At 31.9% G+C, this 26,137-nt stretch overlaps 1 long non-coding RNA gene across 2 annotated transcripts in view; it reads right to left on the minus strand.

Annotated features, from left to right (window-relative positions):
* LOC144375860 (uncharacterized) overlaps positions 1 to 23,869 on the minus strand; it is a 138,405-nt gene extending 114,536 nt beyond the window's left edge. For both annotated transcript variants that reach the window (XR_013435711.1, XR_013435712.1), the window contains exon 1: positions 23,552 to 23,869. This is a non-coding gene — a long non-coding RNA (uncharacterized LOC144375860). The remainder of the gene's footprint in view (positions 1 to 23,551) is intronic.
* Between the last annotated feature and the right edge of the window lie 2,268 nt (positions 23,870 to 26,137).

Raw genomic sequence — 26,137 nt, forward strand, 5'->3', positions numbered from 1 at the left:
TCTTCCATTTCCTCTATTCTCCTTTTAAGAAGTTCTTTAATAAGTTCTGTTATTTCAGTGACATATATATTAGAGTAATTGAGAGTATTTTCTTTCATCACGTTAAAGAGGAAATACTCTTTTTAAAGATGTTAATACTCTTTTTAAAATCTTTTTCCAACTGTGTCAAAAATTTTCTGTATTGGGTCTACTGATAAGGCCTTCAAGTGGATTCTTCATTTTTGTTACTCTATAACTTGCCAAACAATTCCATTTCATTATATTTTCTATCTCTGTGACAAAAAGTATAGCCTTTTTTGATTAGTTACATATACATATATAATTATATATGCACATTATGTATATATAATTTATTGTACCCACTGGAACATTTATTGTGCATAATAATATTATCACTAGACGACACTTCAATGTAGTATTGTATTATCTGAATTTGATTCTGTTGCTGGTTTTCTCCTTTGATGGTGTGTGTGTATGTGTGTGTATGTGTGTGTGTGTGTGTGTGTGTTGTGTGTGTGTGTGCGTGAGTTTTGTTGCTACATGGTATGCCTCATAGGTTTGTAGATGAAAGGTACACATCATGTAAAGAATAGTAATGACTGAAATACATAGCTTAGAAAAGGATGCATGGAGGCTATTGCTGGCCTTTATTATGGGGCTTTGAGCTCATCTAGTCAGGAGAGTTAAAGTGGGTTTGAAGTTATTGTTGCTGGTTACAACATTGGCCTTCAAATTTTTTCTCTTAGAATATTTTTCTCAGTATCTGCTTCAATTTCAATTTAGAATTTATCTTTTTCCCTTTATGATTATAACCTTATTGTTACTCATTTCTTGATTAGTAATTGAAGGGTTTCCCTCATTTTTTAAAAAATTTTTCTGTATAAACTGCAGTTAGTTGTTACTCATCTTTTTCATGTTAAGGGGAGGAGCTAGTGGTGTTCTCTCTTGGTCTGGTTTGGTTTTGGTCTTAGGCAAGTGCTATTGTCCTGGAGATTTTTCTATTCTTTTTGCCTACCTGAAATTGGCCTTTACCTGTTCTTTTAAGACAACTGTGTTTGACATCTTTTCTCCAGGGGTTTACAGCTCTCCCTGAAACTTTCAGAAAATAAGCGGAAGAAGAATCTGGGTGAGGCTTCATTCCTTATCTGCAGTTCCTACCATGACAGAGGTTGTCTCAGGTCTCCTTTTTGTCTGTTTTTCTCAAGGACATTAGGCGAGGTTCATGCATAAAATCCTGTGATGGGATGTAATGGCTCTTTTATCTACAGCTCCCAAAGCTCCTGTCCATGTCTCAACTTCACAACTATCATACCTATCTATCCACATGTGCTTTTTCATAACTCACTAAAATTTTCTTTTACTCACTTCTGGATCATCCTGTATCTTCCCTAGGAAAATACATTCATCACTAGCCATCTATCCTTGTAGATACTTGTATTTTTCCTAGATTTCAAGTTACTTGGTTACCCCATGACCTCAATGCTGTGTTGTGATCATGAAAAGTTGTGATTTTACAGAGCATCTGATGTTTGTTTTTGAAAATGAGAAAAATATTCTTTCTAGGTTTCTATATCCTGAGAGAAAACTGAAAGCCCTCGCAATCTCCTTAGGATACATTGCAGCATACATTTTTTTCTGTAATCTTTTGATGGTTTTAAATAAAGTTTCTACTAAAGTTAAGAACTCACATTTTTGTAAAAGCAGTTCTTAAAAGTATCATGAATTTTCTTGCCTCAAATAATCAATATGTGCTGTTCAATTGGACTAATTCTGCTATGTAGGAAAAATTTGGCTCTGGTAAGGGTTCATATTGAAAGGCTGCATTGACTTGGACAATGGTATATCCTGTATGATTGTTTCCTATTTCACTCTTTATTATATGAACCCCAAATATACAATATTAAATCCATATTTTTTATAGTCTTTCTAATAAATATTTTATGAACACAAAGAGGTCTCAGACCAAGGGTATAGAGATAAAATTTCTCTTCTTCAGGTAGTAAGAAAACTTTTTGCTAGGTTTAAGACATTAAAATGATAAAATATAAATGCGTAAGAGAAAAAATGAACAGGTAGAGGGCATATTTGCTCAGAAATTTGTTTAATTTTTCTTGCTATTGCAAGATGACGAGTATTTTGCCTCTGGATCAGGAGGAAGGCTGTGGAAAACTATCTGCAAAGATTCCCACAAAGATTAGGTAAAACATTGAAAAGTTTACCAGATTGATAGATTAATACTTTTACATCACCCAATTCTGAAGTCTTGACAAACTGTACTTGCATGTTGGATGTAAACATAATGTCTGGGAAATTTATGGTCCTTAGAGGTTTATTCTAGAGATTGGAAACTTAGAGGGATTCCAAAGTAAATATCTGAAACACAATTGCTTATTTTTACTTTCTGTATATAAAGGCACTCTTAAAGAAATCAGAACTGTCAAATATATAGCCTCAGGTGGTACTAGAGATAAAATAATATTTGATTCTATTACAGGTGGAAAACAAGAAATAGCTATTTATTCATAAACTTGAGATCCTAAAACAATATAACCTTACTTCTGGTGTTTTTCAGCTATAAGTACTATAAGAACTGATGTGTTCTTTCTCTATTGACTATTGGTTTAAGTCTTCTTAACTTTGTATTTTATGAGTTCAGCCCTAATAGTTTTGCCAATTCAAGTAGAAAGTTTAGTATATCTTCCAAAAGTTTAGTCTACCATCCAATTTAGTTTCAACTGAATGAAAAACTACAATAACTGAAGGAAGTTTTTGAGAAAAGAGATGAAATAAGAGAAATACTTTGTCCCTGATTGAACTCCAGTGAGCTTTTTAAATGTATGTGACAGAGAATAATCATATTTTAAATAACAGCTTGAATTTCAGTGCTGGAAATTACAAATCCTTTTTGGATTCAATGTAAGTAACACAATTTTTTTCTATAAGTTATTGAGCTAACTTGTGAGTTTTCAATGCAAAATGTTGATTTTTATCACATTTCTAATATTATGACATTTGTCTGCACGTAATTTCTTTCTGGTTTTATATGGACAATCATCCCAATGTATATAATATATTTACTAACATATGTTCCCTTTAAATGTATATTGTTTACATTTTCTATTTCAATTTATATAAATTTATATTCAATATTTCACATATCATACAACTGTATATGTGTATATCTTCTCAGAAGTGTCTATTCAGTTCCTTGGCCCATCTATTGATTGGGTTATTTATTTAGTTAGTTAGTTAGTTTTGGTGTTTAGCTGTTTGCATTCTTTATATACCCTAGAGATTAGTGCTGTATCTGATGTGCGAGTGGTAAAAAAATTTGCTCCCATTCTGTAGGCTCTCTATTCACTTCACTGATTGTTTCTTTCGCTGTGAAGAATGTTTTTAGTTTGACTCCATTCCATTTATTGATTCTTGATTTTAATTCTTGTGCTATAGAAGTCTTATTAAGGAAATCAGGGCCTAATCAGACATGATGGAGATTTGGCCCTACTTTTTCTTCTATTAAGTGCAGGGTCTCTGGTTTAATCCCTAGATCCTTGATCCACTTTAAGTTGAGTTTTGTTTATGGTGAGAAATAGGGGCTTAATTTATTTTGTTGCATATGGATTTCCAGTTTTTCCAGCATCATTTTCTGAAGAGGCTATCTTTTCTCCAATATATGTTTTTAGCGGCTATGTCTAATATAAGGCAACTGTATTTAAGCGGGTTTGTCTCTGTGTCCTCTATTCTGTGTATACAGTATTTTTATCCACTCTCTTTCTTCATATTTTGAATAATACATTTTTTCAATTTTTGACAATTCAATAGGTATAAGGTACATCATTGATTTAATTTGCTTTACCCTATGTTTGAAGGTTGAGGAATTTCTTAAATATTTCTTTTAGTCTCTTGGATTCTCTCTTTCATATCTAGCATTTGTGTATAATATTTGCCCATGTATGTCAAGCGAAAATTCTTATTTTATGTTTATTGTTTTGTAGGAATCCCTTTTTTTCTAAAAATAGTCAAATTTTAGAAAATGGAAATATTTTTTTCATAATGTATACTAAGTCTAAAAACTTTATCCATAATATCATTTATTGAAAGATATGTTTAAATTTGATATTATTATAAATTTTTTTCTAGGAATTTGTGTTTCAAAATGTTAAGAAATGCTTTTTGTTTATATTACACACAAAAAATCATATTTAAAATTAATATTATAATTAAATTTAGATTTATCTTGCCTTTAAGTTGTGATTTCCTTTATGATTCACCTATGTATGCACTATTAAGTAGCAGGTTTTAATTATTTCTATTCTTCCCAATAAAACATAATGAATTAATTATCACTTCACCAACCATTTTTTGCATTACATGCATTCCCTATTTTTCCTTCTTGCACATGTAGGTCTATTACTTAGCTGAGATTTTGTTGGTATATTTATTTGCTTTTGTGATAATATCACAAAATCATTAGTTTTTATTGTATGTGGTAAATAAATTTATTTTTCTTCCTTGTATTCTTTTACCCAACTCCTTAAGACTAATTAACTTGTATATGTAGTTTTATTACTCCACGTGACCTGTGTTATGTAGTTCTTAAAAATCAAAATGAAATATTGATAAGATCATTATTAAATACTTTTGGCATTGTAACATTAATATTACTAAGTGTTTTAAATGTTTCTCCATTTATTTAAAACATTTTCTATGAATTTTATAACAGTTTTAAAGAATTTTTCTGCTTAGATATTTTATACATTCACTTTTGTGTTAATACCTAAATGATTTATCTTTTCTGCTTTTATTAGCACCACAATTCTTTTACTAGAATTGGTAAATAACTATTTAAAGAAATATTATTAAATTTACAAATTAATTTTATTTTTGATAAAGTCATTGTATTTTTTTCTTAGGTTTAAGATATTGAAATATTGACCATATAGTCTATAAATAATAATAGTCTTATAACTAATTGATCCTCTCACTTGTTTCCATAAACCTTTATCAGTAATTCTGCTGTGTTAGACAACAATGGAAGAATATGCTTTCCTTTGTTGTCTTAATGGTTGTTTGTTGCTCTGATTTATTTTAAATTTTTTTTGTGTTTTGTTCTATCTCTTATCTAAAGAAAAAAACACATGAACTTTTTGTATTAGCAGTTATTTATATTTTTAATTAATACAATTTTTGTTTTAGAGCAATTTTTTGTTCATATGAGAATTGAATAGTAAGTAAAGAGTTCATGTATACTTTCTTTCCCTCCAATTGCACAGACTCCCTCAGTGTGGACATCTTGCACCAAGGTGATACATTTGTTAATAACCCACAAGCCTACACTGATATGTCATTATCACCCAAAGGTTCACACATATTTATGAGTTAACTCTTTAGTATTGCAAATTTTGAAAGTGTGTATAACTTTATTTTATTTATTTATTTTTATGTGATGCTGAGGCTTGAACCCAGTTTCTTACACATGCTAGGCAAGTGCTCTACCACTGAGCCATAAACCTAGCCCCATTTTAAGAGTTTTGACAAATGCATAGTTACATGTGTTCACCATTATACTGCCATGCAATGCAGTTTCACTGCCCCAAAACTTCCATGCTCTACCTATTCATATCTCCCTTCCATAAAACTTCTGATGATCACTGATATATTTTCTATCTTCACAGTTTTGCATTTTCCAGAATATTATATAATAGGAGTAACATAGTATGTGGTTGTATTAAGATTATATAGAGAAACAGAATGAATAGGATTCATACAGATACAGAGATATAAATGTGAATATATGATTAGGAATTTGGGGTCTTACAATTGAATTTTTTTTTCTCTCTGCTGGAAATTGAACCCAGGGCCTTGTGTGTGCCATGCAAATGTTCAATATTGAGCTGTACCTTTTACAAAAAGCAGGTTGTGGGATTTCTTGTCCACTTGGATCACATAATTTTGAGGCCAAAAATTCCCACAACCTGTCTTATGCAAGATGGAAATTGAAGGAAGTCAGTTATCTATTTCAGTCCCAACTCCAAGGTCTGATAACAGGGGAACTAATCAAATAAACTGTAGTCTGAAGGCAAGAGAAATTGAGATGAGATGTCTTAGCTCAAGTACTGAGTCATAATAAAAGGGACATTGTATACCTCCAATTTCCACCTTTTGTTCTATTCAAGTCCTCCACGGATCAAGTAAGTTCCAATCATATTAGGGAGAACAGCTTATCCAGTCTATTGGTTCAAATTCTACTCTCATCCAAAAGCTTTCTCATAATCACATCCAAAACATGTTTAATCTGGGTACCATGGCCCATTCAAGTTGACACACCAAAAAAATCTTCACTTCAGTCTTTTCTGATTGACTTTTTTCAGAATAATTTCCATTTAAATTTTCTCTATGCCTCCCATGGCTTGATAAACATATTTCTTTTTAATGTTAAATAATGTTTCACTGTCTGGAGGTACCACAATTTATTCATTCACCTATGGAAGAGCATCTTGATTGCTTTCAAGCTTTGAAAATTTTAATAATGCTAATGTGAAAAAATTTTGTTTTGGTAGATTTATTATATAATAGTATGTTCAGATATATGAGAAGCTTTCAAATTATCTTCTATCATGGCTGTACCACTAGCAAGAAGTAAAGACACTTATTGTTCCAGTCCTCATCAACATTTGAAGTTGTCAGGTTTTGCATTTTGTCTATTCTAACAGGTATGTTCAGTCTCTCTGTCTGCCTGTCTCTATCTTTCTCTCTTTTTAATTCTCAAATACCAAATGACAAGGTGTTGAACATGTTTTCATATACCTAGTTGTCATCTTTTATCCTTCTTGCTAAAGCTTCTGTTACAATATTTACTCATTTTTAATTGGGTGGTTTATTTTCTTCTTATTGATTGTTAAGTATTCATTGTGTATTTTGTGTAGGACACTTTTATCAGATGTATCTATTGCAAATATTTTCTCCCAGTTTGTGTTTTTTTTTTCATTTTCTTGACATTACTTTATAGAGCAAAAGTTTTTAATTTTAATAATTTAATAAAGTACTGATTATCAGTTTTTCTTCTTTCATGTGTCATAAATTTCTTTGATGTTGTATCTAAAATATCATCACCATACCCAGAGACATTTTGATTTTATGCAAAGAATTTTGTAGTTTTACATTTTACATGTAGGGCCTATAGCCAATTTTGAGTGAATTTGTATAACTCATATAACACCTTCGTCCAAATTAATATTTTTTTCCCATGAGAATATCCAATTATCCAGTACCATTTGTTAAAAGACTGTTTTCTCCATAATATTGCTGTTGCTTCCTTGTCAAACCTAAGCAGAATATGTTTTTTGTGCAGCTATTTCTGGTTTCTCTATTCTGTTCAACTGATCTGACTTTTCTCTTGCCAATAACCATACTATCTCAATTATTGTTTCTTCATAGCAAGTCTTGAAATAAAAAATCACCAGTCTTCCCAGAAATATGATATTAGAAATAGGCTTTTTTTGTGTATAAAAATAGTAATGACATCAAACTAGACTGTATATAACCATGATGACTTCTTATCAGAGAAATAGAAAATAAAACTATCAATTTCAAGAGAAAATTGAAAAAATAAAGACTCTGAAGAAACTTTTGGAATTTAAACTATAATTCTGGATATTAACAACTAAAAATGGACAGACTGTGCGGGACCCAGGCTCACAGTAGGTCCAGGTCCACCTGTCCAGGCACACATCGGAGCCCAGCCTCCAGCACAGGACCAGCTCTTCTGACCAGCAGACTACCATGGGAGACCACGCCCAGCCCAGACTGCCCACACCAGCCCACATGGGACCCAGGCTCACAGTAGGCCCAGGTCCACCACTCCACTGTCCAGAGCCTGGCCTTTGGCATAGGACCTCCCCTTCCTATCAGCAGATTACCATGGGAGGTCAAGCACTGCTGCGCAGATCCACCCACACAGGCCTTTGTGGACCCAGGTACACAGTAGGCCTGGGTCCACCCATCTACCTGCAGGTACTCACTCACCTTCAGCACAGGACTCCAGCCTTCAGCACAGGACTGCATCTTCTGACCAGCAGACTACCATGGGAGTCCAGGCCCAGCCCAGATCTGTCCACACTAACTTGTGCAGGATCCAGGTTCAAGGGAGGTCTAAGTTTGCCCCTTAACACCTGAAAGCCTAAGCTTAGCCCACTTCCATCTTGGGACACTGGAATCATCATCATAGCCTTTCCCACGCACTTGTCCCTAACTTTATGACAACAGATGGGGCCTAGAAGCAGCTGCATTGCAACAGCAGGCATCCCAAAGGGAGTATGAGGCCCACCCTTTCAGCCCCATCTCTGTAAGACATTGCTTCCATCTTTGGCACCTTAACTATTATATTGAGTTACCTTGGCTATTGCTATTGAGTTACCTTGGCTATTGCTGTCACCAACTTTAGATGAAATACCATACACTGAGGGACACCTGCAGGGCCTGAAAGCCCAACATCAAGGTGAGGTACAGACAATCTGCACAAGTACTACAAGAATATAGGGGAAAAAACTGTAATATCTCAGATACACACTGCAAGAAAGGAAGATATATAGACAACATAAAAAAATAAAAAACAAGGGAGGAAAGTTCCCTACCCCCAAAACCAGGATACTAAAATAACAGAACCCATGGACAGAAAAGTTGATGAAATTACAGAGAAGGAGTTCAGAAGGTTCATAATTAAAATGATCTGTGAATTAAAGAATGACCTAAATGAGCAAATGCAAGTAAAAATTCATCATGCCAACAAAAAGAGAGCAAATACAAGTATCCAAGATTACTTTGAGAGAGATACTGACTCTGAAAAAAAAAGTCAGAAATCCTTAAAATGAAGGATACAATAAAACAAATATAAAACTTAATAGAAAGCATAACCTACAGACTAGATCACTTGGAAGAAAGAATGTCAGATAATAAAGACAAAGTACATAATTTGGAAAATACAGTTGATCACACAGTAATGATAGTAAGAAACCATGAACATAACATTCAAGAATTATAGGACAGCATCAAAAGACCAAATCTAAGAGTTATTGGGATAGAAGAAGGCAAAGAGTTTCATACCAAAAGAATGCACAATCTCTTCAATTAGGTAATATTAGAAAATTTCCCCAGCATGAAGAACAAATTGGAAAACCAAGTACAAGAGGCTTACAGGACACCAAATATTCAAAAATTACAACAGATCTACACCAAGGCACATTATAATGAAAATGTCTAGCATACAGAATAAGTATAGAATCTTAAAGCAGCAATAGAGAGGAATCAGGTCACATATAGCAGGAGACCAACTTGTATCTCACAGATTTTTCAACCCAAACCCTCAAAGCAGGAGATTGTGGAACAAATATACCAAGAACTGAAAGAAAATAAATGCCAACCAAGAATCATATATCCAGCAAAACTAAGCTTTAGATTTGATGATGAAACTAAAATCTTCCATGGTAAACAAAACTTAAAAGAATGTACAACTAGAAAGCCTGCACTACAGAACATCCTCAGCAAAATATTCCACAAAGAGGAAATGAAAAACAATGATGCAAATCAGCAGAGGGAGATATTACAAAAAAGGGAAAAAATAATCAGAGGATAAACCAAGTCATGTTAAATACCAAAAGTAAAAAAAAAAAATGGCTGGAAATACAAATCAGGTCTCAATAATAGAAATGGCCTAAACTCACTGATCAAGAGACATAGACTAGCAGATTGGATTTAAAAAAGACCCAACAATAGACTCATCTCAAAGGAAAAGTCATCCAGAGAGTGAAGGTGAAGGGTTGGGAAAAATCATACCACTCACATGGACTGCAGAAGCAAGCAGGGGTTTTCATCCTTATATCAAATGAAGTAGACTTCAAACTGAGTCAATCAAAAAGGATAAAGAATTACTCTACATACTACTCAAGGGAACCATACATCAGCAAGACTTAACAACTATAAATATATTTGCCCCAAAGAATGGGGCATCTACATTCATCAAACAAACTCTTCCCAAGTTCAAGAGTCAAATAGACCATAACACAATAATTTGGGGTGACTTTAACACATCTATTTTATTACTAGATAGATCTTCCAAACAAAAGCTGAACAAAGAAACTATAGAGCTAAATAATTTAATCAATAACTTAGACTTAACTGACATATATAGAATATTTATCCTTCAACAAGAGAATACACTTGCTTCTCAGCAGCACATGGATCCTTCTCTAAAATAGACCATATACTATGCCAAAAAGCAGCTCTTAGCAAATATAAAAAAGTAGAGATATTACCCTGCATTCTATAAGATCATAATTAAATGAAATTAGAAATCAATGATAAAATAAGAAATAAAATCCACTCCAACACCTGAAGACTAAATAATATGCCACTGAATGAACAATAGGTTACAGAAGACATCAAGGAGAAGATTACAAAGTTTTCAGAGGTGAGTGAGAACACAAATACAACATGGAAATCTCTGGGACACTATGAAAGCAGTTCTAAGAGGAAAGTTCATTGCATGGAGTTCACTCCTTAAAAGAAAAAAAAATATCAACAAATAAATAACTTTACATTACATCTCAAAGTCCTAGAAAAAGAAGAACAAATCAACACCACAAGCAGCAGAGGACAGGAAGTAATTAAAATCAGAGCTGAAATCGATGAAATTAAAACAAAAGAAACAATTGAAGAAACTGACAGGACAAAAAGTTGGTTTTTTGAAAAAAACAAATAAAATTGATAGACCCTTAGCAATGCTAATGAAGAGAAGGAGAGAGAAAACTCAAATCACTAACACACTAGCATATGTGATGGAAAAGGAAATATCACAACAGACACCACAGAAATACAGAAGATAACTAGAAATTATTTTGAAAATCTGTACTCCAATAAAATAGAAAATATCAAAGACATTGACAAATTTCTAGAATCATATAATTTTCTCAAATTGAATCAGGATGGTATACACAATTTAAACAGATAAATTTCAAGTGACAAAATAGAAGATGCCATCAAAAGTCTACCAACCAAGAAAAGCCCAGGACCGGATGGGTACACAGCCAAGTTCTACAAGACCTTTAAAGAAGATCTAATACCAATTCTCTTCAATTTATTTCAAGAAATAGAAAATGAAGGAGCACTTCCAAACTCATTCTATGAGGCCAATATCATCCTGATTTCAAAACCAGGCAAAGACACATCAAAAAAAGAAAATTTCAGACCAATATCTCTAATGAACCTAGATGCAAAAATTCTCAATAAAGTTCTGTCAAATCAATACAAAAACATATCAAAAAGATCATGCACCACAATCAAATGGGATTCATCCCAGTGATACAAGTTTGTTTCAATGTACAGAAGTCAATAAATGCAATTCATCACATCAATATACTTAAAGAATTATATGACCATCTCAATAGACACAGAAAAATCATTTGACAAAATACAGCTTTATATTCTAAACACTAGAAAAAATTAGAGATAATGGGAACATATCTCAACATCATAAAGGCTATCTATGCTAAGCTGGAGGCCAACATCATACTAAATGTAGAAAAATAGAAGGCATTCCCTTTAAAAACTGGAACATGACAGGGATGCCCTCTCTCACCACTTCTATTTAACATAGTTCTTGAAATGCTGGCCAGAGAAATTAGACAGACAAAATCAATTAAAGGGATACACATAGGAAAAGAAGAAATCAAATTGGCGCTATTTGCTGATGATATGATTATACTTAGAATACCCTAAAAGTTCCACCAGAAAACTTCTAGAACTAGTACATGAATTCAGCAAAGTAGCAGAATATAAAATCAACAGCCATAAATCAAAAAGCATTTCTATATATCAGTGCAAATCCTCAGAAAGGGAAATGAGGAAAACTACCCCCATTTACAATAGAACCAAAAAAAAAAAAAAACAAACCCTTGGGAATCAACTTAATGAAAGAGGTGAAAGATTTATTTAATGAAAATTATAGAACCCTAAAGAAAGAAATCAATGAAGACCTTAGAAGATGGAAAAATTACCTTGCTCTTAGATGGGCAGAATTAATATGATCAAAATGACCATACTTCCAAAAGTACTATACAGATTTAATGCAATTCTGATCAGAATCCCAATGATATTCCTCATATAAATAGAGAAAAACAATCATGATATTCACTGGAAAAATAAGAGACCCAGAATATCAAAAGCAATCCTTGGCAGGAAGAGTCAAGTGCATGGCATCACTATACCAGACCTTAAACTATACTACAGAGCAATAGTAACAAAAACAGCATGGTGTTGGCACCCAAACAGACTGGTAGACCAATGGTACAGAATAGAGGACACATAGACTAACCCACAAAATTACAATTATCTTATATTAGACAAAGGCTCCAAAAACATGCACTGGAGAAAATATAGCCTCTTCAACAAATGGTGCTGGGAAAACTGGAAATCCATATGCAACAAAATGAAATTAAACACCTATCTCTCACCATGCACAAAACTTAACTCAAAATGGATCAATGACTTAGAAATAAAGCCAGAGAACCTGCATCTAATAGAAGAAAAAGTAGGCCCTAATCTCCATCAAGTGTTATTAGGCCCCAATTTCCTTAAAAGACTCCTTTGGCAAAAGAATTAAAGTCAAGAATCAATAAATAGGACGTACTCAAACTAAAAAGTTTCTTATCTGCAAAAGAAACAATCTGTGAGGTGAATATAGAGCCTACATCCTGGGAACAAATTTTTACCCCTCACACATCAGATAGAGCAAAAATATCTAGGGTATATAAAAAACTCAAAAAGCTAAACATCAAAAAGACAAAGAACCCAATCAATAAATGGGCCAAGGACCTGAACAGACACTTCGCAGAAGATGATATACAATCAATCAGCAAATATATGAAAACATATTCATAATCACTATCAATTATAGAAATGCAAATCAAAACTGCTATAAGATTTCATCTCCAGTCAGAACGGCAGCTAATATGTAAACAAACAACAATAAGTGTTGGCCAGGATGTGGGGGAAAGGGTACACTCATGCACTGCTGGTGGGATTGAAAATTGGTGCAGCCAATATGAAAAGCAGTATGGAGATTTCTTAGATAATTAGGAAGAGAATCACCATTTGACCCAGCTGTCCCTCTCCTCAGTCTATACCCAAAGGACTTAAAAACAGCACTCTACAGAAACACAGCCACATCAATGTTTGTAGCAGCACAATTCAAATTAGTTAATCTGTGGCACAAACCTAGATGCCCTTCAATAGATACAAGGATAAAAAAATGTGGCATATATACACAATGGAATATTACTCAGCAATAAAAGTGAATAAAATCATGGCATTTGCAGGTAAATGGATGGAGTTAGAGAAGATAATGCTAAGTGAAGTTTGCCAATCCCCCCCAAAACAAATGATGAATGTTTTTTCTGATATAAGGAGGCTGATTTATAGTTGGATAGGGAGAGTGAGCATGAGAGAAATAGATGAATTCTAGATAGGGCATTGAGGTTGGAGGGGAAGGGAAGGGGCATGGGGTTATTAATGATGGTGGAATGTGATGATCATTACTGTACAAAGTACATGTATGAAGATACAAATTGGTGTGAATATACTTTGTATACAACCAGAGATATGAACAATTGTGCTTTATACGTGTAATATGAATTGTAATGCATTTTGCTGTCATATATAAATAAAAAAATAAAAACAGCCACGTCTAGAAAAAAAAAAAAAGATGAGACCATGGAAATATTCAGACTGTCCTAAGAAGTGAAAATGAGTGTGAGAATATTACAGCAGCCTGATTTCTCTAAACTCTGTCAAAGACCAATGTTACCTAACACTTCCCTTTTTCTTCTCAAGTTGTATTGAAATTGAAAGTATTTTAACCCTTTAAGGGAGATCTGCTGCTTTTCAGTCCCAGAAGGGGAGGATTAGAGTGCAGGAGAATATGTACCAATAGCATTTTTGTCTTCAGTGATCTCTTCATTTTTAGCCAGATCTAGTAATGAAAACTGTAGCTGTCATTTTATTTTATTAGTTTCCTTCTTTGAAAACAATATTACATTAAAATTTTGACAGAAAAAAAAGAAAAAGAACTACAAATGTTTGGATCTAATAACAGTTTATAACAAAATGAGAACTGGATTTTCAAACTAGAACATAAGACAGGATAAAACATATAATCATGAATGATGAAGAATAAGGATAAATATAGAAATGAAACAAATATAGTATTTGATGTAAAAGTTATAGGGATGAAGAAAAAATTTCTAACATATAAGTATTGTTAAAATTCCAGAAGAATGGTATAAATAAGAATTTAATAAGCAGAAATGACATTTTCCCAAATTTGTAAAGATATCAAGCCAAAAATACCAAGTATGCAACATAATATTTTTTCAAAGCCATTGGGATAGGATTGGGTGGTGGTGGTGAGGAAGAGAAAACAGAAGCAAATTCATAAAACAAGCCCCCAAATAGCAAGTAATAATATCTTTCACAAATTAAGTTGAGGCTGTTTTTCTCAGATAAGCATGAAAATAGAAATTAGAACAAGGAAAATAATCAAACAAAAACAACCAGTATCAGTTACCTATGCATCCAGGCAAAAAAAGTTGAAAAATAGAAGAAAATATAACACAAAAAATAGAAAAATGTTAAGGAGAGGAATTAATAAAATAAAGAAACCAAACATAAAATAAAGAGTAAATTAAATGAGAAGTTGATGTTCATAACAGCTGATTAAAATTGAAAAGCATATAGCTACATTGCTCAGTACAAGAGTAGGAATCAAAGAACAAACATAACAGTGACAAGGAGAGATTATATATACTGTAAGTATATTGCAAGCAGTGTTACATCCAAACATATGACAATTGAAGTGAAATTAATAATTCCTAGAAAATGACATCTCAACACTGACATATTAGTCACAGTGAGGTACATAGTCAAAAATCTCCACCAAGATATTTTTAAACCAAACTCAACAAAATATTAACAAAGAAATAAAAAACAATAGAATTGTCTATTTTAAAAAGTAGGATCATTGAACATATTTTTTAAAATTGTAAATCATCCTGTATCCAAATATGAAGAAAAATGCTAAATGAAGAAAATTATTTATTGTACTTAATTTTTTTGTAATCAATGCTTTTATCAAAGTAGAAATAGAATAATCTTCCACAAACTAATGAACTGTACCTTCATGCCTTATGAAAACTTATAGCAAGCATTAAATATCATGGCAAAAAGTTAATCGCTTGTACTCCCAGGTTGCTAATAAAAATGTAGTGATCTTTTTACCTTTTCTATGGAGCTTTGTAATTAGGGGAATGCAACAAGAAACGGATATAAAATGCATTATTAGAAAATAAAAGTTTTGTGCTATGGGAAGAATCGTCTTCTCACTCCACCTAAATTTTCAGTGTTGAACCTTTAACCCCTTGTGCATCAGAACTTGATGATATTTGGTGATAGGTTATTCACAGAGAAAATTAAGTTAAATGAAGTAACTCAAGTAGATCTAGATTCAATATGACTGGTATTCTTGTAAGAAAAGGATATTTGAACACTGACAAGTATAGAAGAAAGTCATGTGAAGACAGAACACCCATTTGAACAATCCAGCCCAGAAGATTGGATTGGGACAGACTGTTTTTTCACAGCCCTCAGAAATGAACCAAACCTCCTAAAACCATTGTCTTGGGTTTAGAGTCTCCAGACATAAGAAAGTACATATCTTATTTTCTTACAGAAGTATAAAAAAAAGTATATTTCTGTCATTTTCTTCACCCAGTTGTGAAAGCCCTAGCAAAATAATACATTCTATAATTATTGTATCAATTGTGTATTGTCTTATAAAATAGGCAACATTCAAGATACTCAACAGATTATCAAGTTTTATAAAGAAGATTAGGATGTTCAATATAAAATGAATAATGATTGAGTAGAAAATAACATTTTTTAAAATATAATAAAAGTTAAATTCTCAAAAATAAATAATAAATATCTGTGAAACTTCCATAAAAGAACTATAGTGTTATTGTAAAAACTACTGAAGGACCCAAAGAAATGCACAAATACTGCACATTCACAAATCAAAACATTCAGCTACGTTTTTTGAACTCATTTTACAAAATACTTGCAGATTCTTTTCAGAAGCTTAAAAGCCAATTTTGTAATTTTGGAGGAAATAACGGACAGGACACTCTTGGGGAAGAGCAAGTTAGAATGATTGCTTTACCAGAAAACAAGATTTGTTTTGAGGCTATAGTAATTAAAGAAAGTGTGATATTGGCAAAAGAATAGTCTAATACCCAAATGGAATAAAATAGTGTACAGAAATTCTCATCTATAGACACAAATGGGACCAAAATATCAAAATAGATCAGTGGAGAAGGGACATCTAAAGAAAGGATTCTGGGTCATCTTCATATCTTTCAAAGTGTCATATAGATAAATGGTCTCTCTCATACACAAGTATCAGTTCTGGTTGGATTGTGGATCTATATGTGGCAGACTAAACTGCAAAGATTTAGAAATACAAAATGAAGGTATATTCTTGGTATTTAGCCAGTAAATTCTTACACAGGACACACACACACACACAAAAAAAAAACTGATATTATTTAGGACTACACAAAATCAATACTTTTGTTCATCAAAATGTTATAGGGCCAAGGCCCATGATGGAGCCAAGGAAGCCATAGGCCTCAGGTACTGGTTATTGTAATTCTACTTAAAGAATTTGAGAGACATATATACTATAGCAGGCAAAACTTGAAGAGACGTGAGAAGTGAGGACAATGTATAACGCAGGAACTGTGCAGACCACTTTGGAAAGAGGACAGTGTGGTGTTCAGAGTTAGAGTTTTTAAGGAAAATTTAAGTCCCCTGTTCCTGCCTCAGTATTTCTTTCTACTCAATTGATTATTTAGCCTTTGGTTAGCCCTCAGCAAACTTTGTTTGTGATAGTCTTGATGCCCTGATTGCCAGGTTGAGTGGGCAGTTGTGACATAGTTTCACTGATAAAGGAGGGTCCTAGTGACGTGGTTACAAAGGATAATGACAACAATATATGGAAGGAGTAATGTCCCTTGAAAGGTTATAATTAACTATTCTAGGGGGAGGTTTTGACAGATCATGCTCCACTTTTCTGAAGTTCCTCTCCTTTAATTAAGGTTCCCATTATTTTATGTAATAGTTCCCTATAAGTAATAGTAATAGTTCCCTACAAAAGATTATAATTATCTACAGCTTGGGGAAGGTTGGACATTCCAATCTCATTCCCCAAATGTTTGTGTGTTTCTAGAAGCTTCCTGGCAGTTTCAGTTTTATGATCCCTGTATTTTCTTAATGCATAGATCTAATGTCTGTCCTTCATTATCCTTTCTGCTTACTCTCTTCCTCTATTTAGAGTGATATAAAATGACAAAATAAGGTGTGTTATATGCCCTTTGTTTTTGTTTTTGTGTGTGTGTGTATATAGGTATATCTATCTATCTCTAATCTATATAAAACAACATTTCCAATGAGCTTTACATTTAGTTTCACTTGGTTATATGTATTGATATTATTTATATATATTTATATGATGTATGTGTATTCACTAATTATATATAGGCAGAAATTTGAACAGATAGAGTAGATATACAAATAAATAAAGAAATGTTACATTTAGCTATGATAAATGTATTAGTCAACTTGGAAATGCAAATTATAGTCATAATATTGTGCAACACCCATTCCATTGGAAGGAATAAAATGAAAAAGATAACAGTTAGTGGTGGAGGAGCAATAGATCAACTAAAATTCTCACTAGTTTTATAGAGGAGGCTACAAAAATTTTGGAGTATGATTAAATATATGCATTCTTTATGAAACAACAATTACATTTCTCATTGATATTCAATGCATATTTGTACCAAAATTTCATGTACAGAAAGTATTCATGGAAGTATTATGATAGCTCTAAATTGGAAACAATTAGAACAATAGAATAACCTTTCATTTAAATGAGACAATAGAGGGTAATGTACATGCATGAAGTACTCTTACAGCAGCAATTTGAATGTTTTACATTGCTGCAGTTAAAAAAAGTATATTATAAAACAATGCATAGTGATTTGCTTCATTTATGTAAAGTTTAAAAGGAAGCAAAACTAATCAGTGTTTCTAGAGGGAGGTAGTTGTCACTACTGGATAGGAAGAATGGAATGATGATTGGAAAGATGCACAATTAGAAAATGGAGTTCTGGGTTGTTGGAAGTGTACATTTCTTAGTCCAGATGATGGTTATATGGATTTGTTCACATTGGAACAATTCATAGTGATATAAATTTAGATTTTCTAAATTATTCTGTAAGTCCACTTAAAATATTGAAAATATTCCAATTATGAGAAGAAAACTATTATTAGGAGAAAAATAGCAAATAAGTGGATTTATTACATTTGAGTTAGAAAGTTTTTCTAAAAACTGGGAATGGAACCACCATTTGACCCAGCTATTCCTGTTCTTGGACTATACTCAAAAGACCTAAAAACAACATACTACAGGGACACAGTCACATCAATGTTTATAGCAGCACAATTCACAATAGCTAGACTGTGGAGCCAACCTAGATGTCCTTCAATGGATGAATGGATAAAAAAAAATGTGGCATTTATGCACAATGGAATATTGCTCAGCACTAAAAAATAACAAGATCATGGCATTTGCAGGGAAATGGATGGCATTAGAGCAGATTATGCTAAGTGAAGTGAGCCAATCAAAAAAAAGCAAAGGCCAAATGTCTTCTCTGATATAAGGGAAGTGACTCAAAATGGGTAGGGAGGAAGAGCATGAGAAGAAAATTACCTCTAAATAGGGAAGAGAGGTGGGAGGGGAAGGGAGGGAGAAGGGGAATTGCACAGAAGATGAAAGGAGACCCTCATCAATATACAGATTACATGTATGAGGATGTGAGGGGAAAAAAAAAGAAGTGTGTCACATTAGATTGGGTAGAGAGAAGTGATGGGAGGGGACGGGAGGGGAAGGGGGATAGGAAGGACAGCAGAATAAAATAGACACTACTAATGCTGTATATACCAATGTGATTCAGCAAACTGTACACTCAGAAAAAGGAGTAATTATACCCCATTTGATCCAAATGTATGATATGTCAAGACCATTGTACAAGATCATTGTACTGTCATGTGTAACTAATTAAAACAAATAAAAAGATCTTTCAAATGGGGAAAAAAGAAAGTTTTTCTAAATTGTAAGATAATAGCCATAAAAAGCTATATTTGACTATGTAATTAGTAAATGTTTAGAGTGAAGATTCCAAAATGAAAGTGAAAACGTAAAAAATTGACTATAAATTAATACTTTCTTGTGGTAAAAGTTGTAGAGCATATTGTATAAATACTCAGATATCTATAAGCTATCAGATATTCATCATAATTTAGATTTTTGTTAAAGCATTAAAATTTATCTCATTTTGTGGATAAATAAAATTCAAAGATCTTTAGGGACTTTTAAGGGTTATGGATGCAGTAAGTGGCAAATTCCATCTTCAAGTTCCTATCTTTAAATTACATATTGTCTCTCATGGCAGTCACTTTTCAATTTTAAGGAGATATAAAAGATTTTGTGAACTTGTTGAAATTCAGATTCTATTTTACTAGACCTGTAATGGGGCTTTTGATCAATATTATTTATTAGCTCCTAGATGATGATAATGATTGCTATTTTATGAACCACACATAGAAGAGCACAATCTTTGAACTCATCACTTCTTTATTGTCCATAATATGTTAAATTTTTTCTGAAGGCATTTGGAAGAATAAAGTTAAATAATTCAATATTTTTTGTCTTTAGTAAGAGATAAAATAATAATAATAAAGTTCTATAATCTATTTGGAATTTTGCTGATGCTACGAAATACATGATTCAAAAAATAATAATAAAAATCTAATACTTTTGGGTAACAAGATTAAGATTATACAGCTTTGCCATGTATATTTCCTTGGAGTAATATCAAAACAAGATCAATTTATACAGATAGGAAATACACAGACAAATATGATCATTTGGTTGTATGTATTGATATATTTAAGACTTTTTGTAAACTATCTTCTTTGCAGAGTAGTGCAACTGTGTGAACATTGATATATTTAAAGCTTTTAGTTCTTAATAAACAATACCATATTCTATATTATACAATATGACTGATTTGCATAAGTTTATTATTATCTGACTCAGCCTCATTTTCAAATGTTTGAACAAGTTCATATTACAATCAGTAAACATTAGAAAATTTAATCTACTGGTAATAGATTTCCCTAAAAAAAGCATGTTTCAGCTGTAATCAAAGGATATTGTAGATATCCTATTATTTCTATCATCTGAATTTTAGTCTAATTTTGCAAAGCTCATTACTGAAATGTGGATGGTTTGCTAATTTGCATTATCAAGAGTTTTCTTAATGTACTAGATTTCTTATCTCATTACTTGTATGTGTAATTTCTAGTTATAAATTGATATAAGCAGCTTAACGTTTAATTAGTGTAAGCAAAATTACAGCCATTCTTAAAGCCAGGCAAAGTATTTATTATCTTCTTACTTTTGCTACTAGATAACAAATATATTTGATATTTCATTTGATATTTGATATTCCAAAGATAATTTGGTAAAATATTAGCTAGAGAAAGAAAATAAAAAGTTGTGACAATATAAGCTCAATGATCAAACAAAATATATGGAGAATAAAATATGAAGCTATTTACTTACAAGATATCTAGAAAAATATTTGTATTAAAAATATTTGGATTAAATAAGTCCATTGTATCAATATGACAATGCTTTAACATATAAAAGGAGATTACTTGCCAATTAAACAAAATTAAGCAAAAGTGTTTAAACATGCTAGATAATTTAGGTTAAACACACATTTGTAAAACTAGATATTATGTTTATTATATATATATATATATTATGATATAACATTGTTTATCTTGAAATTGAATGAAATAAATGAATGTTAACCAGAAGAGATTTCATTTTAACATTTGTCATGAAAGTTATACTAGAGATTGGAACTTTTGACTCAGGGTCAATTAAAAGATATTCAAAGTCAAATGAGCAGGAATATACAGGAAATATTTTAATTGGGAAAAGAAACAGGAGAAAGGCTTCACCTTCAGGTGAAAGGGCAGGTCTGGTTGAGAGAAAAGTTAAAAAAAAATTCCCTATGAATAAAAGAATGACCCAGTCTTTTACTGAGTGGCTAGAAAATTATAATTTATTTATTAAAAAGTTTCTATGGAAAAACTTTTCTTGATTTAAATGAAGATGCACTATATATTAGATACCAACTTTAGTGCAATTGGACTGTGCTGCATTCATAATTTGAATAGGCAAGTGATACCTCCAATTAGAGGAAAATCTTTAAAATTAAAAAAAAATGAAAATATATTGAGACACTATCATTGAGCTTTCCCTGTCTTTCAAATTAAATTTAAATTGGTATATCAGATATTTTCTAAAGAACTATTCAGTATCTAACGGGAAATATGGGAAGACTATAGGAGACAATTAAGAGAAGGGGTAGTAGGAAAGCTGACAAAGAAAATAAGGTACCTAAAATAAGAATTGGCAACATTTCTGATGAGCTTTACATTTAGTCCCACTCCATAGTTTGGCTACGATGTAGATACTAAGTGGTCAAAAGAAGTAGTGAGTGTAAGAACCTGAAGCTTGTGACAATTGTTCCAATGTTTCATGTCTCAACTATATAAGGCAAATGAACTTTCTTATATCTCACCTTGCAACTGCAAAATGTAGTGTTTATAGATTTTAAAAGAAATTACATATTTAGAAAGAAAAAGAAGGAATTTGAAAAGTATTTTGGTTAAGAGCCCCCACCCCCCATTAAAAATCAAACAAACAATGAAAGGCCATTGTTCAAGTTTAATATATTTAATGATCTTCAAGATTAAAAGATTAAAACTCCACTGGCAACTTCTGCAATCAGGTAAAACTATGGGTCATTTTTCATAGTTATTAAATTTAACAATCTAAAAGACAGCATAACTACATAGTTCTAGTTACTTGTAACTGGCAACATTTCCAATTACTTTTATTCTAGTTAATCAAAGGGAATATTGAATGTCTTTTTAAAAAAATGACCAAAAATAAGTGTCAGATTACCATGGTAGTAAGCTGTCTGAGAAAATGGAAAAGCAAACAAATTACATGTATATCACTAATATAGCTTCTTTCCATATGTTCATTCAACATCCCATTTCCAAACACAAGTAAAATATGTTGTTAGAGTTTCCTTTGAATATTTTCGAAATATTGCTTTTCTCAAAAAGTATTTTCATCAGAAGATGGCAGCAAAATCTCATAATCCATAATGTTGACAAGTTTTTTTTTTCCAGGAGTGTAATCAAACTGTTTGGCATATTTATAAAAATCTATTTTATTTTTACTTAAACTGCTAATCTGTTGAAATGTGCTTGATATGAATAATGCATCAGCACAGTGATTTTTGAAGGCAATAGGATGAGAGACACTTTATAATTTGAACAACTCCTCAGCAAAAATAAACAACTTATTTGAGCCTTTAAATTAGTGGAAATAGTTATTTCACATTTTTAACTTTTTTTTTATTTTTGCTTTTTTCAAAGAAGCACTTCAAAAATTCCTACTACAGAGATTACGTAGTTTCTTTTAAAGACTTGTTAATTTAGAACTTATGTAAACATCCATGCATACAACTGAAACTGAATATAACTAAAACAAACCCTTTTTTATTTCCTGAGTTCAAAAAAATGGGAAAAATATCATTTTGTGATAAATATGAATTTTTAGATTTGTTAAAATCTAAAATGTTATTTAAAATTGTCCCTTTTAATAGTTTGTCTTTTAATGATATCTAATATGCTTGTTAGCATATTAATATGCTTGTTAGCTAAGTATAGTTGAGCATGAGGAAAATGGGGTCTGGAAAAAGGTTATTGTTAAAATGTAAGTATATAATGAAAAATTAGTTAAGAACCACATAATGAAAATTTCTATACAGAAAGTTACATTGGGAGAGAAAGAATATGTTTTAAAGTACATTTATTAGCTATTTACTTGTCATGGACACCTATTGATTACATGTTGGTTATTTATATATTGCCTCTCAGTCTTTTCCTTACTCTTCTCTGCTGCATGATGTGAAGCTGGCAAGTCTACAGACCACATATCCAAATGTCTTTTTAATTGACTTCCTCTGAAGAATCTAGTCTCAGGATGACTCCCTCTGAGATCCAAAACTAACCAAACATATCCCCGCACAAAACATCACTGGATACATACAGAGGCTATAAGAATAATGACAGACATTCAGACATAATACCCACTCAGACATCTCTCAGAACTGACACTATGGTATTCAGTAGTAGGAAGCAAACAGCCCTTGGGATTTCCAAACCTAGTCTGAGTATTTCCAGGAGACCAGATGCAACTCGGATGAATCTTAAAAACAAAACTTACCTTTGAAAGATCAGCTTAGATTCCCATGTGAAAGAAATATCTGGTTACTGACTCTGACGAAATGTAAGGATGGGATAATCCTTCAAACTCTGAGAATGTTATTCTAATGGAGAGGTCTTGGTCAGGCATTCATTCAAATCACCCCACTCCTCAGGCCAGCCTCACAACTATATCTGGCTCCTGCTGCATTCTGAGAGTGCCATCAGACTAAATCATTTGAACATCAAATAGTGATAAGATTTATCTTTGATACAAATTAGACCTAAGGCAAAAAGTTGGCAATGGGGAAACTAAAGTAACTAGGATCACTCCACACCCTGGAATAGGGCACTAACACTTTCTCTTATTTATCCAGCTCCAGAAATGTAAGCTGTTTCCTGCTTTAATTAATCCTGAGGTTCCTCCATTCACTATTGTTTCTTTCAACCACCAATATCTGTACTAAATTCCCTGCATTTGAAATACCCAAAGTTTACAACTAGATCCCAATGACCTAATAGGAAAATACAATTAAAACTCAGAGAGATTGCAATTGCAAAAAAACTAAGGATTGTCACTGGTTTGTATTGTTTTGTTTCATTGCTATTTGTTAAGGTTCATCATAATTATACAATTTATTTTTGTACTGCAAGGAAAAATCCTTCAGAAAGAAAAATACTAGAAAACATTTTAATCAACTAAGGCTTTTTACTTTTTACTGTAAGAAGTGCTCTCTCTTATGCTTGAAAAAGATATTTTAAGAGAAGTGGACATTCTATGTTCCTTGAGTTATGAATGCATATGTTTACATAGTCAGGGATTAGCATATTTCAAGATTTAAATGGATCTTGCTCAATTACATTCTGCAAGAAAAATACAGTCTGTGTGTTTGAAAATTCAGGCATTCTAAATTATCTCTGCTCTCCAAAAAAAAAAAAAATAAATAAAGAAAATAAAAATAAAGAAACAAAAATAAAAGGGGAACTTTTTCTTTAGATTCCAGTTAGTTAAGCAGGATTTATGTCTAAAGGAAAATACAAGTTACAAGGTAACATGTTAGCTCTAAGATGACTTCATTGAATATTTTATTAGTTAAAATATTAATGAACTAAAACTTTATAAGGTGCAATATCTAGAATTCATGAGGCAAATAATGTGCCTTAAAGTGGAATTTCAGAATATAAAAACATGGAATCCATGAGAAATATCTAAGAGAGGGCTCTAATCCACTGAATAAGTACAGTAAGAGCAAGGACAAATTCTGGTAAGAGTGAGACCAAGATAAGACTCACAGAATGAGACTTATTAGTTTCAGCATTCAGGAAAACGAAAAGATATGAAGTTGATTGAGGAGACAAGGACTCCTATTTTAATGACAGACTATTCTATTCCAAGAAGCTAAACTAATAAAACAAATCTGCAATATTGTAGGTTATAAATACTTAAGGATGAAAATCATTATTCTTTTATTCAATGAAGAAATCTGAGTATTGAGCATTCTCTTTAAATTTATTCTTACCAAATTAACTCAAGTAATAGTTCAGTAGTAGAATTATTCTTATGAATATTTTTTCTTCTCTATTATGTGCTTAAATGTAATGTGCTTCAACTAGTTCCTGTTTTATAATAATAAAATTTCTATTCAATATTAATGTTTGGAAATTTAATTTTCCCATTGAACTTCAAAATTCTCTACCTACAAAAGAATATAATTTCAATAAATAATTTCTCCTTTTTGACTACATTTCAAAAACTGCTTTTAAATAAATTTTATCCAAAATAGAATAATTTTGGAACATATTGGAGGAATTCAAACAATTGTAGAAAATGAGTAATCAATATGCTAGACTTTTATACTCCTAGTTTTATGCTTTTGAAAATTTCATACCATGGGAAATCAATTTTGCCATAACAAATTGAATGTATTTTATTCATTTTATGCATATTAAACTTGATTTTGTCTTGAAAACAAATAGATTTTTCTTATTATAATCAAAAATCAAGTTCATTTAAATTAAAAAAAAGAAAACTTTTTTTAAAAAGAGATAAGATTGCATTATTTTCCTGAATTAAAAAAGTATATTTAGTTTAAAATAGGGCAAGTGTTATTTCAGCTATGAATATTATTTCCATTCCCATATACAGAGATTAATGCACAAAAATTATAAATAGGTCTTTATCTGACACACACAATAGCTTGATACTAGCTATGTGTCTGTCAACACTGTCAACAGAGATTGTTCACTGTCAACAGAGATTACTAAAACTTTTGAAACATTTCTATTTTTACCAATATGTTTCAAATCTCTGATGTTCTACTGGCCAGTACTATAGTTTGAATGCATCTCCTTTTGTGGAAACTTAACCCTTAATGCAACAGTGTTGGTAAGTGGGACAGGTGATTGAGCTATGAGGACTCTGCTCTTCATGAAATGTTAACACTATTATCATGGTAGTGGGTAGTTTATAAAGGACAAATTTAGTCCCCTGTTCTCACTTTTCACCCTCTCTTTACCCTTTCACCATACCAAGAAGTCCCTCACCAAATGCCAGCCTCCAGAAACATGAGCCAATAAATTGCTTTTCATCATAAAGTGCTCAGTCTGT

Source organism: Ictidomys tridecemlineatus, chromosome 3 (genome assembly GCF_052094955.1).
Source record: "Ictidomys tridecemlineatus isolate mIctTri1 chromosome 3, mIctTri1.hap1, whole genome shotgun sequence".
NCBI lineage: Eukaryota > Metazoa > Chordata > Mammalia > Rodentia > Sciuridae > Ictidomys > Ictidomys tridecemlineatus.